General features: G+C 37.7%; 1 protein-coding gene across 6 annotated transcripts in view; it reads left to right on the top strand.

Moving 5' to 3' along the window:
- The window catches only part of ZFAND3 (zinc finger AN1-type containing 3), a 327,274-nt gene that overhangs the window by 71,010 nt on the left and 244,059 nt on the right, over positions 1-12,205 (top strand). Inside the window, exon 1 of one of the 6 annotated variants that reach the window (XM_055571520.1) lies at positions 7,343-7,396. The exons of the other annotated variants lie outside the window; for them this stretch is intronic. The gene's annotated coding sequence lies outside the window, so the exon portion shown is untranslated. Of the gene's footprint in view, positions 1-7,342; positions 7,397-12,205 lie in introns of those variants that run through there. 6 annotated transcript variants of the gene reach the window in all.

Genomic DNA, 12,205 nt, shown 5'->3' with positions numbered 1-12,205 from the left:
ATTCTGCTGTTGATAGACCTTTGGGTTGTTCACTGTGAACATTTGTGTACATATCCTACAGTGTACCTGAGCATGTGTTTCTCCTGGGTATATAACTTGGAGTGTTTAAGACATAGATTTCTATACTTGTCTATTTTAATAGATGACTTTTTCAGAAGTGTACAGATGAGTTTCTGATTGTTTCACATTCTTACCAACACTTCGTATTGTGGTTCTTTTTAATAATTATCCATGCTCTTGATATTCTCATATTATTGTAGTTTTAACTTAAAATTCCTTGATTACGGCATTATTTTTCATATTTTAAAAATATTTTCTTGGCCCTTGTCCCTTTTGTTTTTGGTTTGTCTTTTTCTCATTGATTTGTTGGAGTTCTTATACATTATGCATATTAGTACTAACTTATGTGTGCTACAGATAGGTTTTCTTAATTTGTAGTTTAATTTTTTATTTGGTTGGGTCTTTCAGTGATGAAATGTTCTTAACTTGGATGTATACCAGTGCATTAATTCTGTATGGTTAGTGCTTTGGGCATTCTGAGAAATCTTCAGAGCACATGAAAACACTTTTCTTAGATTAACCATTTAGGAGCCATGCTGTTTTGCCTTTTATAGTTGAGTTGTAGTCCACCTGAATTTAATCTGTATATATGAAGTGAGGTAGGCGTTTCAAGAATCTGCCGTAGTGTCTTCTAGAGTGACTGTGCCTTGTTGCAGTCTCACCAGCCCTGATGCTCCACAGCTTGCCAGCATTTGGTGTTGTCTGTGTTCTGGATTTTAGCCGTTGTAGTAGATATGGTAATGGGGTCTTACTGTCACTGTAATTGCATTTCCCTAATTACATATAATGTTCTTTGTGTATTTTGAATAATAGTTCTTTATCAGATATAGAAATATATATCTTAAATATCAGATTTATTAATATGTCTTTTGCAAACATTTTCTTTCAGCCTATGGCTCATCTCATTTTTTTTTTTTTTATATTTTTGCATTTTAATATGGGAAAATGCAAAAAATAAGAATAGAATTATAAATCACCTTTGTAATTGTGATGTAGGGTTTCCCAGGTGGCACAGTGTTTAAGAATCTGCCTACCAAGGCAGGAGATGAAAGAGATGTGGGTTTGATACTTGGATCAGGAAGATCTCCTGGAGTAGGAAAATAGCAACCTGCTCTATTAGTCTTGCCTGGAGGATCCCATGGACAGAGGAGCCTGGTGGGCTACAGTCTGTGGGGTTGCAAAGAGTCAGACATGACAGCACACGCACACACCCATGATGTAGCTCCAGCAGTTACCAACTTGCATTCAACTTTATTTAACGTGTATCTCTTCAGTTCAGTCACTCAGTTGAGTCTGACTTTTTGTGACCCCATGGACTGCAACACGCCAGGCTTCCCGGTCCATCACCAACTCCCAGAGCTTGCTCAAACTCAGTGTCCCTTGAGTTGGTGATGCCATCCAACGATCTCATCCTCTGTCATCCCTTTCTCCTCCTATCTTCAGTCTTTCCCAGCAGTCTTTTCCACTGAGTCCATTCTTTGCATCAGGTGGCCAAAGGATTGGCGTTTCAGCTTCAGTATCAGTCCTTCCAATGAATATTCAGAACTGTTTCCTTTAGGAGGACTGGTTGGATCTCCTTGTAGTCCAAGGGACTCTCAAGAGTCTTCTCCAACACCACAGTTCAAAAGCTTCAGTTCTTCCTCACCCAGCTTTCTTTATGGTCTAACTCTCACATCCATACATGACTACTGGAAAAACCATAGCTTTAACTAGATGGACCTTTGCTGGCAAAGTAATGTCTTTGCTTTTCAATATGCTGTCTAGGTTGGTCATAGCTTTTCTTCCAAGGAGCAAGTGTCTTTTAATTTCATGGCTGCAGTCACCATCTGCAGTGATTTTGGAGCCCAAGAAAAGAAAGTCTGTCACTGTTTCTATTGTTTCCCCATCTATTTGCCATGAGTGATGGGACTGGATGCCATGATCTTATTTTTTTGAATGTTGAGTTTCAAGCCAGCTTTTTCACTCTCCTCTTTCACTTTCATCAAGAGGTTCTTTAGTTCCTCTTTGCTTTCTGCCATAAGGGTGGTGTCATCTGCTTATCTGAGGTTATTGATATTTCTCCCGGCAATCTTGATTCCAGCTTGTGCTTTGTCCAACCCGGCATTTCTCATTATGTTCTCTGTGTATAAGTTAAATAAGCGGTGACATATACAGCTTTGATGTACTCCTTTTCCAATTTGGAACCAGTCTGTTGTTCCATGTCTGGTTCTAACTGTTGCTTCGTGACCTGCATACAGATTTCTTAAGAGGCAGGTCAGGTGGTCTGGTATTCCCATCTCTTGAAGAATTTTCTACAGTTTGTTGTGATCCATACAGTGAAAGACTTTAGCGTAGTCAGTAAAGAGAAGTAGACATTTTTCTGGAATTCTCTTGCTTTTTCGATGATCCAGTGGATGTTGGCAATTTGATCTATGGTTCCTCTGCCTTTTCTAAATCCAGCTTGAACATCTGGAAGTTCACGGTTCACGTATTGTTGAAGCCTGGGTTGGAGAATTTTAAGCATTACTTTTAGCGTGTGAGATGAGTGCAATTGTGTGGTAGTTTGAGCATTCTTTGGCACTGCCTTTCTTTGGGATTGGAATGAAAACTGACCTTTTCCAGTCCTGTGGCCACTGCTGAGTTTTCCAAATTTGCTGACATATTGAGTGCAGCACTTTCACAGCATCATATTTCAGGATTTGGAATAGCTCAACTGGAATTCCATCACCTCCACTAGCTTTGTTTGTCGTGATGCTTCCTAAGGCCCACTTGATTTCACACTCCAGGACATCTGGCTCTAGGTGAGTGATCACACCATTGTGGTTATCTGGGTCATGAAGGTCTTTTTTTGTATAGTTCTGTGTATTCTTGCCACCTGTTAATATCTTCTGCTTCTCTGGGGTCCATACCATTTTTGTCCTTTATTGTGCCCATCTTTGCATGAAATGTTCCCTTGGCATCTCTAATTTTCTTGAAGAGATTTCTAGTCTTTCCCATTCTGTTGTTTTCCTCTATTTCTTTGCATTGATCACTTAGGAAGGCTATCTTGTTATTTGTTGCAATCCTCCTTTGCCTTTCGCTTGTCTTCTTTTCTCAGCTATTTTTAGACCTCCTCAGACAACCTTTTTGGGGATGGTCTTGAACACTGCCTCCTGTACAATGTCATAAACCTCCATCCATAGTTCTTCAGGCACTCTATCAGATCTAATCCTTTGAATCTATTTGTCACTTCCACTGTATAGTTGTAAGGGATTTGATTTAGGTCATACCTGAATGGTCTGGTGGTTTTCCACTAGACCAGTAGGACTTTTCCACTGTCTTCAATTTAAGCCTGAATTTGGCAATAAGGAGTTCATGATCTGAGCCACAGTCAGCTCCTGGTCTTGTTCTTGCTGACTGTATAGAGCTTCTGGTAAGAATATAATCAGTCTGATTTTTTTATCAAACATCTGGTGATGTCCATGTGTAGAGTCATCTCTTGTGTTGTTGGAAGAGGATTTTTGCTGTGACCAGGGCATTCTCTTGGCAAAACTCTGTTAGTCTTTTCATTTTGTAGTCCAAGGCCAAACTTGCCTGTTACTACAGTTAACTCTTGACTTCCTACTTAACATTCCAGTCCCCTATGATGAAAGACATTTTTGGGGTCTTAGTTCTAGGAGGTCTTGTAGGTCTTCATAGAACCATTCAACTTCAGCTTCTTCGGCATTAATGGTTGGGGCATAGACTTGGGGTACTGTGATACTGAATGGTTTGCCTTGGAAACAGAGATCATCATGTCGTTTCTGAGATTGCACCCAAGCACTGCATTTCGGACTCTTCTGTTGATTGTGAGGGCTACTGCATTTCTCCTAATTTATTTTTGCCCATAGTAGAAGTGTAGTGGTCATCTGAATTAAATTTGCCTATTGCAGTCCATTTTAGTTTACTGATTCCTAAAATGTCAGTGTTTACTTTTGCCATCTCCTGTTTGACCACTTCCAATTTACCTTGATTCGTGGACCTAATGTCCTATTCCAGGTTCCTAAGCAATATTGTTCTTTACAGCATCGGACTTTACTTCCGTCACCAGTCACATCCACAGCTGGGTATTGTTTTCACTTTGGCTGAGCCTCTTCATTCTTTCTGGAGTTTTGTCTCCACTCTTCTCCAGTAGCACATTGGGGACCTACTGACCTGTGGAGTTCTTCTTTCAGTGTCATATCTTTTGCCTTTTCATACTGTTCATGGGGTTCTCAAGGCAAGAATACTGAAATGATTTGCCATTCCCTTTTCCAGGGGATCTTCCTGACCCAGGGATTGAACCTGTGTCTCCCACATTGCAGGTGGACTCTGTATGTGGGTTTACATAATTTAAAGTATGTAAATTAATACTTGAAATAAGCGAGTCAAATGAAATTGATCTAATCTTAACCATTATGCCTGATGCCTGATGGACATATAAATGCCTATTATCTTTGCATATTTTGAGTAAAATTTCTTTCTAATTTTATTCTCAGTTTCCCCCTCCGTTTGAAAAAAAGAAAACTAATATTCACATAATAAAAATTCAGACAGTTTCAAATGATTTACGGTGAGAAGTAAATCATTTTAACCTTGTTCAGTTCCTTTATCCTATGGCAGCTTCTTATCAGCGTTTTTGGATGGGGGGTGGGCATCCTTCCGTATTGTGTAGAGCCTGCCAGTGGCACATTTACACAGTACGTGTTTGGGTGTGTGCCACTTCCTGTGGTGCATCTTACAGATGGTTCCATGTCACTGGATAGAATTATGTCATTCTTTTGGATAGCTCCACATTAGTCTCAAGAAATACAGTACACTTTAGTTTCTTCATTGATATTCAGGTTTTTTTCTAGTCTTATTATTATTATTTTTTTCGGTGAACAAGGCCCGCACTTTTATTTTCCAAAGTAGTTTTTATACCTTAAATTATGCATAGAGGATAATGGGGGAAGGGGTAGAGTTAGCAGTAAGCCAGGCTTTCTTCCTTCAAACTTATCATATGCAAAAGTTTAGGTGATTTACATCATCTTCTGGCCCAGAGGCCTGTAAACATTTTAAGATCCTTTTTTCAGAAAACTTATTTTTCTCTAAAGGTGATTGTTCAAAAGTCAGGCGCCACCCTCCGAAAGCATTAGATAAAGTTGCATTCCTATAGGGCAAAGGTGTGGTGGGCTATAACAAGAAAAGAATTAACTCAAGGGTCCAAGGTTACAAACATTAAAGCTACTACTTACATTCCTGTACACCAATTATATTAATCAATACATTCTCAGGGACACAGTAGGTAAGGGATATGGAAACTTAGCAGCAAACATTGGCCCAACAAGTGAAAAACCCTTCACCAATACAATTTCTAATCAATCTTTTAACTGCTCAAAGGGATCTGTTTTTAGACAGTTTGGAACATCTCATGCCTCTCACAGTTGGGAGGCTCTGAACAATCACATGTGGCCAGAAGAACCTATTCAGGCAGGCTAGAGGACTTCCAAAGGAGTTTGTAGGTTGAAACACCCTTGGCACGCCCAGGAACTTTATTAACTGGAGCTGTAAGTTAAGTCTTTTTCAGAGAGAGGTGGTGGGGGACAGCCCCCTGTAAAGTCGGAGGTATAGGTGAGAGCGCAAAGCAGTAAAGTAGGCAGACTCTGGTTTTGGGGGTAGATGCTCGAGAATTTCCAGGGGGACTCCTGAGGATCGATCCCGCCTCTGCGTATGCCGAGCCTGCTTCCTCATGACCTTTGCCACGGGCGGAGTTCCTCACGCTGGCTCCCAGCATCTCCCCCCTTTTTTCTTAAAACAGCCAGATGCAGCTCAGTTGCGAGCTTCTGAATGTTCTGCCAAAGAATCCTTCGAATTAGCCTGTTCCGGGTGCCACTTGCCGGGGTCCAACCCCGGTGGATCCAGGGAATTCGAAGCGGGGATGGCGTCGGTTATCAGGAAACAATAGCTTATTTAAATGTTAATTAAAGATATAAAGAGTGGTTAAATAAGGATAGCTCAGTGAGGAAATTAAGTGAAGAAAAGAGGCTGAATAACTTGGTTTACGTGGAAAGCTAATAAAATTCCAAAATAAGGAATTTGCGTCACCTACTTAGGCTGCAGGCATCCTCCCGTTCTCTCGAAGGAGAGGAGACACTAAGGCCTCCCCGGTCAGATCTTAGAAGCCCAGGCATAATTAGTAGGCTTGACGAGCCTCCACCCTCCAGATGGAAATTCAGCCAGAAGGTGAGAGAAAGAACGACATGGGGAGACCAAGTTTCGGTGAACAAGGCCCCTCCAGTCTTATTTTAACTATTTATTTAGTCATTTATTTACTTGAAACAATGCTGCAGAAAACCTTGTAATTCATTTCTTAATGAAAATGTGTGAAGATTTCTTCCCATGCTTATCCTTGATACTTAAAATGTATTTATACTTTGTTCTGAATAAATTGCATAGCCGAGTGCCTTTTTGGTGCTTCTGAGATGCACATTGCCATTTAAAATTTTCTCACTTAGATAGGCTTTTAGAAGATACCTGTTTTCAGGAAAATCTCAGGGGAAAGTAATCTTCCAAGAAGAGTTTACGTAAAATCCTTTTATCTAGAAAGTCAATGTAAAATTTATAATCTCAAATAATAGGCAATATTGAATGTTTGCAGTTTTACTCTTAAATTGATTTAACTCCCTAAGCAGAGTATATATACTATTCCCGTGATTTTTTTTCTTCCATTTGTGTTTTGTAGGGACTGGATAATCTGTTTGTTAGTAGTGTCTGTGATAATAGGATTATTAACTCATTGAGCAGACTTATTCCATGCAGTGTTCCATGCTTTGGAAATACAGCGGTAAACACAGTTCTGCATAGGACTTTTATTTTTGTTGCAAGTGGTGGTGAGAGAAGAATAAAGTAATTAAACGTTCAGTAGTAAATAATGAGTATATAATGATAAACCCATTGTGATTAGTACTAGAGAGAAAAATAAAACATGTAGGCAGACTAGAGACTCCTGAAGTTTGGGCCACATGGGTTATATTGTAAAATAGGATGTGCCTCAGAGAAGGTCTACAGGGCTGACTTGGGTTTCTTTTACAAAAATCTGAAGCACTCACAGGTCCTTGGGTTGGTTACTGGACAGACCTACTAGCTAGGGCCTTTAACAAAATTGCAGAAGATTAAAGTGACTTTAATCTGTGATGCTATACATCAAACCAATTAACTTGTAACACTGATGCTGTTGAGGGTTTATCTTGATTAGTTTGTTTTTTTGTCCTTAGTAAATCTGACTTTTTGACTTGAGCATTTATACTTCTAAATTTGGCAGGTAATGTTAATCCCCGCTGAAGGTAAAAGTAGAATCAGTTTGGAATCTGAATGTGAGGTATGTTATTAAAAGAATTTAACAACATCAGTAAAAATTCTAAAGCAAAATTTTGTTTTTTAATATTTGTTGGACCCTTCTAATGTCCTTGTCTGATGCATTTGTATTTGTATTTCCAGTAGCTATAATCATTAATTGGATCCCATTTACTAAACATGTTATTACATTATGAACTTACAATTTGTTCTTCATAGATGGTTTTAATTACAGCTAGTTGTCTTCAGAGTAATGTAAAGTTGGAAAATTGGCAAAATATATTAACCAATATCAGTAGTAGTTTGGAATGAGTGCTTATACTTCTCTAAAAAGTGTTCATTTTTAAAAGTTGCTTTGATCACTGATCTCCAGTTTTAGAGGGTCTTTATTTGTACATAATGAGAACTTTTAAGCTTAGAAAACCATTCTTAAAAGTCTGGTATTTATTGAATAGAGTTGTATCAGAAATATAATTTAGCTATATAGTTGAAAAACCTTGTAATTTAAAGTGTAAATATTTAAGCTTTCAAGTTAGACAGTAACAAGAAACCAACTAAAATACTAAAAATGCTTTCCTTGTTTGAAGCATGAAGTATTCTGGCAGGCTTTCAGACTAATAAAACAGTTTCCAGAGATTGGATGAAATTGTTAGTTTCTCACTAATGTACCAATCTTCTCGATGACCAAAATTGTTTTCTGTGAACTTTGTCATTCAGGGACTGATCATCTTGTGAATTAAATTGCCTTCAGACTTTTATCTACTATACAGTGTAACATTTCTTGGTATTGATGCCTACCTCTTACTTACAGAATTTTCCCCTTTAATTTGCAGGGTAAGAGGGAGTTGAGAGTAGGTAAAATCACGTTAGGTCAGTAGTAGCTATGGTTCTTGAGTGGGAAAGATAAAAGACAGTTTAACAATTGATGAGGATTTAAAAACTATCCATTGATTTTAATATAAATGGCAGCATACTCTGGTAGCATGAATAGTATAACTACGTAGAACTGATAAAGTTTTAAAACTTACAATTTGTTCATCAGAAATATGCTTGCTTTTTAGAAATAGTTTTCCATATAAGTTGGAATTTGTGCTCTTTACCTTCTAGCTGCTATTACCAAACGGTAGTCCCTTTGTGAGGTATGTGGTTTTTGTTCTGTGGATAGTCCCAGAGGGCTTTATGAGGAAATTCTGAAATAAAGGGCCAGGTTAACTAGAAAAAAAAAAAATCCCAATCCCCCCCCGCCCCCCCAAACAAACCAAAAACAAACTCTTGGCCTACTTGGAAGGGAGTAAACAACTATGGTTTTTGCTTTTCTGGAATGCCAAATTTCAGCTCAGAGCAAATTCTTCAGCAGAGCAATAAACCTTTGAAAATTGCTTTATAATGGAAATGCTGACAGACCATTAACTATAGTGGTGCGCATGCACTGCTCTGACATACATAAGGTTGTCCCAAGGTGCTCAGTACAGTAAACCATGCTGAGTAGTGTGCATCCTGCGGACGCCTGTATGTGGGTGTATGTGGTTTGTTACGTTTATGCTGCCTAATTATTAATGGAGAAGCTCAAACATATCACCTTTGACATGCAGGAGAAGTACCATTTTAGAAAGAAAGTGGTTTAGGCTCTGCTCATGCTGATAGCTCATTTTATATTTGCCACACTGGGAAAGGCCCAGGGTAAATTTAACATGATGCATTTAATCACCATTCCAATTACAGTGCCACTGAAGCAGATCAATGTTTTCTTACTACCAATTCATTGGAACTTCTAGGTCATAAAGTATCATTATTCGGCATATTGGAAAGTCTCAGCCCAATGGAAATGTGGATTCTGGAATTTTTCCAATTGCTTTGAAATAATATTGGAGGCTGCTTGGATGTACATTTTCCCCATGTAGAATGAAAATGGGAATTTAAAGGGATTGATAAGACAAAGTGAGAATCCTATAATGCCCCAGGGAAAGATGAAGCAGAATATTCACATCTAAAAGTAAAATAAGGAAAATGATGAAAAGGGATGGATACTTCCATAGCAGCCTGCTTAATGACTGATATCCCTGCTAATAATAAGTGTTAGGAGAATTTGTCTTGTTCTTGGCTAGATTCATAAGCACCTAGCACAGTACTTGGCCTATAATGTGGGTGTCAGTAAATATTTATTAGATTTATTTGTATTTGTTTATTTGAAAGCTACTTGAGGCTAGATTGTCAGGCACCTTGCTAAATGGTATAAAGGTTACTAATATATGTGTACATTTGTATACATATAAATACATAGTACACATAATGCATATACATATATGTGCAGCTAGAATTAATCCATAAAAGATTTCTTAAAGGCATTTCTGGGTACACTTTGATATGTTGAGTACCATGAATTAATGCAAAGATTCAAGTGTATTTGGACAGAATTATGTTGCCTGACATGTAAGTGTACAGTAAAGACATCTGATATCATAGCTAGATTACAAATGTCAGGTGCTCCTGTGCTCTAAAGTCAGTGCTGATTGGACCATGCCTGTTTGCTTTGTTCTGTTTGACTAAAAATATTTTTTTTCCCCATTTGTTTGTGGCAGTTCTGAAATTTGGCTCTCTGCTTGGGTGGGCTTTTACAAAAACATAAGGATGCTAAGGTATTAGCCCAAAGATTTTTGATCCACTGGCTCTGGGGTAGAGACTGGGAATGTATATTATAAAGAAATATCCTTTCCTTGTGTGCTATATATAGCTGACCTCCCACAACATTTCATGGTGAACTTCAAAATGAGTGGTGACAATTCTTGGACCATTTGAGTTCTCTGGGAACAATAACCAGCACAGTAATTAAAGTCTTGGTTCTATTCTGGTGGAAGGATGCTAGCGTATGTCATATTGAAGATCGTTTAGGATTAGTGTTGACTTTCTGTCTGTATATTTTTCCAGAAAGCTACCATCAGGACAGTTGGGGGAAGGATGTGATTTTCTTTTTTTCCTGTGGCATTATTCATAGAGATGTATTACCAGAAATACCTTATTTCTGTGCTTTAGAGATCATTTTGTTCCCTTCCTTTATCTTTGAGTTAACCTTAAAAATGTTAAAGTTTGAATTCCAGTTTTGTCTGTTATTCATTGTTATCTCATTCTCTGAGCCTTCATTTCTTATATATAAAATGGGGGTAATAATATTTACCTGCTTTATAGGTTTTTTAGGATTAAAATGTATAAAAAATACCTACTAGCATGTGTCTTGCCTTTAGTAAGCGATCAACAAATGTTAGATTTTATGGCATACCTGTTACATGACCTATCTGTGTAACTCGCTCAGTCATGTCCGACTCTTTGCAACCCCGTGGACTGTAGCCCGCCAGGCTCCTCTGTCCATGGGATTTCCCAGGCAAGATAACAAGTGGGTTGCCATTTCCTTCTCCAGGGAATCTTCCTCACCCAAAGATTGAAGCTGTGTCTCCTGCATTGGAGGCAGATTCTTTACTGTCTGAGACACCAGGGAAGCCCTATGTGATCTGTGGTATACAGAAAGGCCAAAAGAAGTAGAAAATTATGATAGTCTAAATTCAAAAATATGCTGTATACCCATAAGCACAGTTATTAAAAAATGTAAAATAATTGTAAAATATATATAACACAAACTTCATGTTTTTAACTATTTAAAAGTGTATAATTTAGTGGCATTTAGTACATTCACAGTGTTGTACAATCATCATTTCTTTTTATTTCTAGAGCATTTTCATCATCACCCCAAAAGGAAATCTCCCATTAAGGGGTCACTCTCTATTTCCCCCTCTTCCCAGCCACTGGCAATCATTAATATGCTTTCTACCTCTGTGGATTTGCCTATTTTATATAACTTCATATGAATTTGGAATCATACAATTTGTGGCACTTTGTCTCTACTTCTTTCACTTTGTATGTTTTTATTTCTATTATTTTTTAAATTTAAATTTATTTATTTTAATTGGAAGCTAATTACTTTACAATATTGTATTGGTTTTGCCATACATCAACATGAATCCACCACAGTCACTTTGTATGTTTTTAAAACTAATCTGTCTTCTAGCATACATCTTCATTTCTTTTTATAGCTGAATAATAGTCTATTGTGTGGTTATATACCATAATTTGTGTATCCATTCATCAACTGATGGACATTTGTGTTCTGAACCTTCTAGTGGTTGTGCCTACTGCTGAGACAAACATACATGTGCAAGGTTTTGTTGGAACACTTTTTCACAGTTCTTTTTGGTACTTGCTAATGAATAGAATTCCTGGTTCATATGGTAATTCCGTGTCTTAATTAAGGAACCACCAGCCTGTTTTCCACAGTGGCTGTACCAGCTTACATCTTACTAGCAGTGCTTGAGGATGAGGCTTTCAGTTTTTCCACACCCTGGTCAAAACTTGTTAAAAATTATGGCCATCCTAATAGATATTAAGTGTGTCCCATTATGATTTTGTTGTTGTTGTTACACTTTAAAAAAAATTAATTTTAGGTGCACAACAATGACTTGATTTGTATATATTGCAAAATGATCATCACAAGTCTAGTTAACATCTGTCACCTTACATAGTTGGCAGAAAAAAATTTTTTTTTTCTTGTGAGAACTTTTAAGATCTACTCAGTTGGCAACTTTGAAATATGTGATGTATTATTGTTAACTATAGTTGCCATGTGATTCATTACATCCTCATGACTTACATGGAAGTTTTTACCTTTTGCCCCTTTCACTTATTTGTCCCTCACCTCTGGCAACCACCATTCTGTTCTCTGTGTCTATGAGCCCAAGTTTTTGGTTTTTAAAAATTCTACATGTAAGTGAGATCATATGGTATTTAT

This window comes from Bubalus kerabau, chromosome 3 (genome assembly GCF_029407905.1).
Source record: "Bubalus kerabau isolate K-KA32 ecotype Philippines breed swamp buffalo chromosome 3, PCC_UOA_SB_1v2, whole genome shotgun sequence".
Taxonomy (NCBI): domain Eukaryota; kingdom Metazoa; phylum Chordata; class Mammalia; order Artiodactyla; family Bovidae; genus Bubalus; species Bubalus kerabau.
The sequence above is the reverse complement of the archived record's forward strand: the minus strand, read 5'-3'. Positions and strand labels throughout refer to the sequence as shown.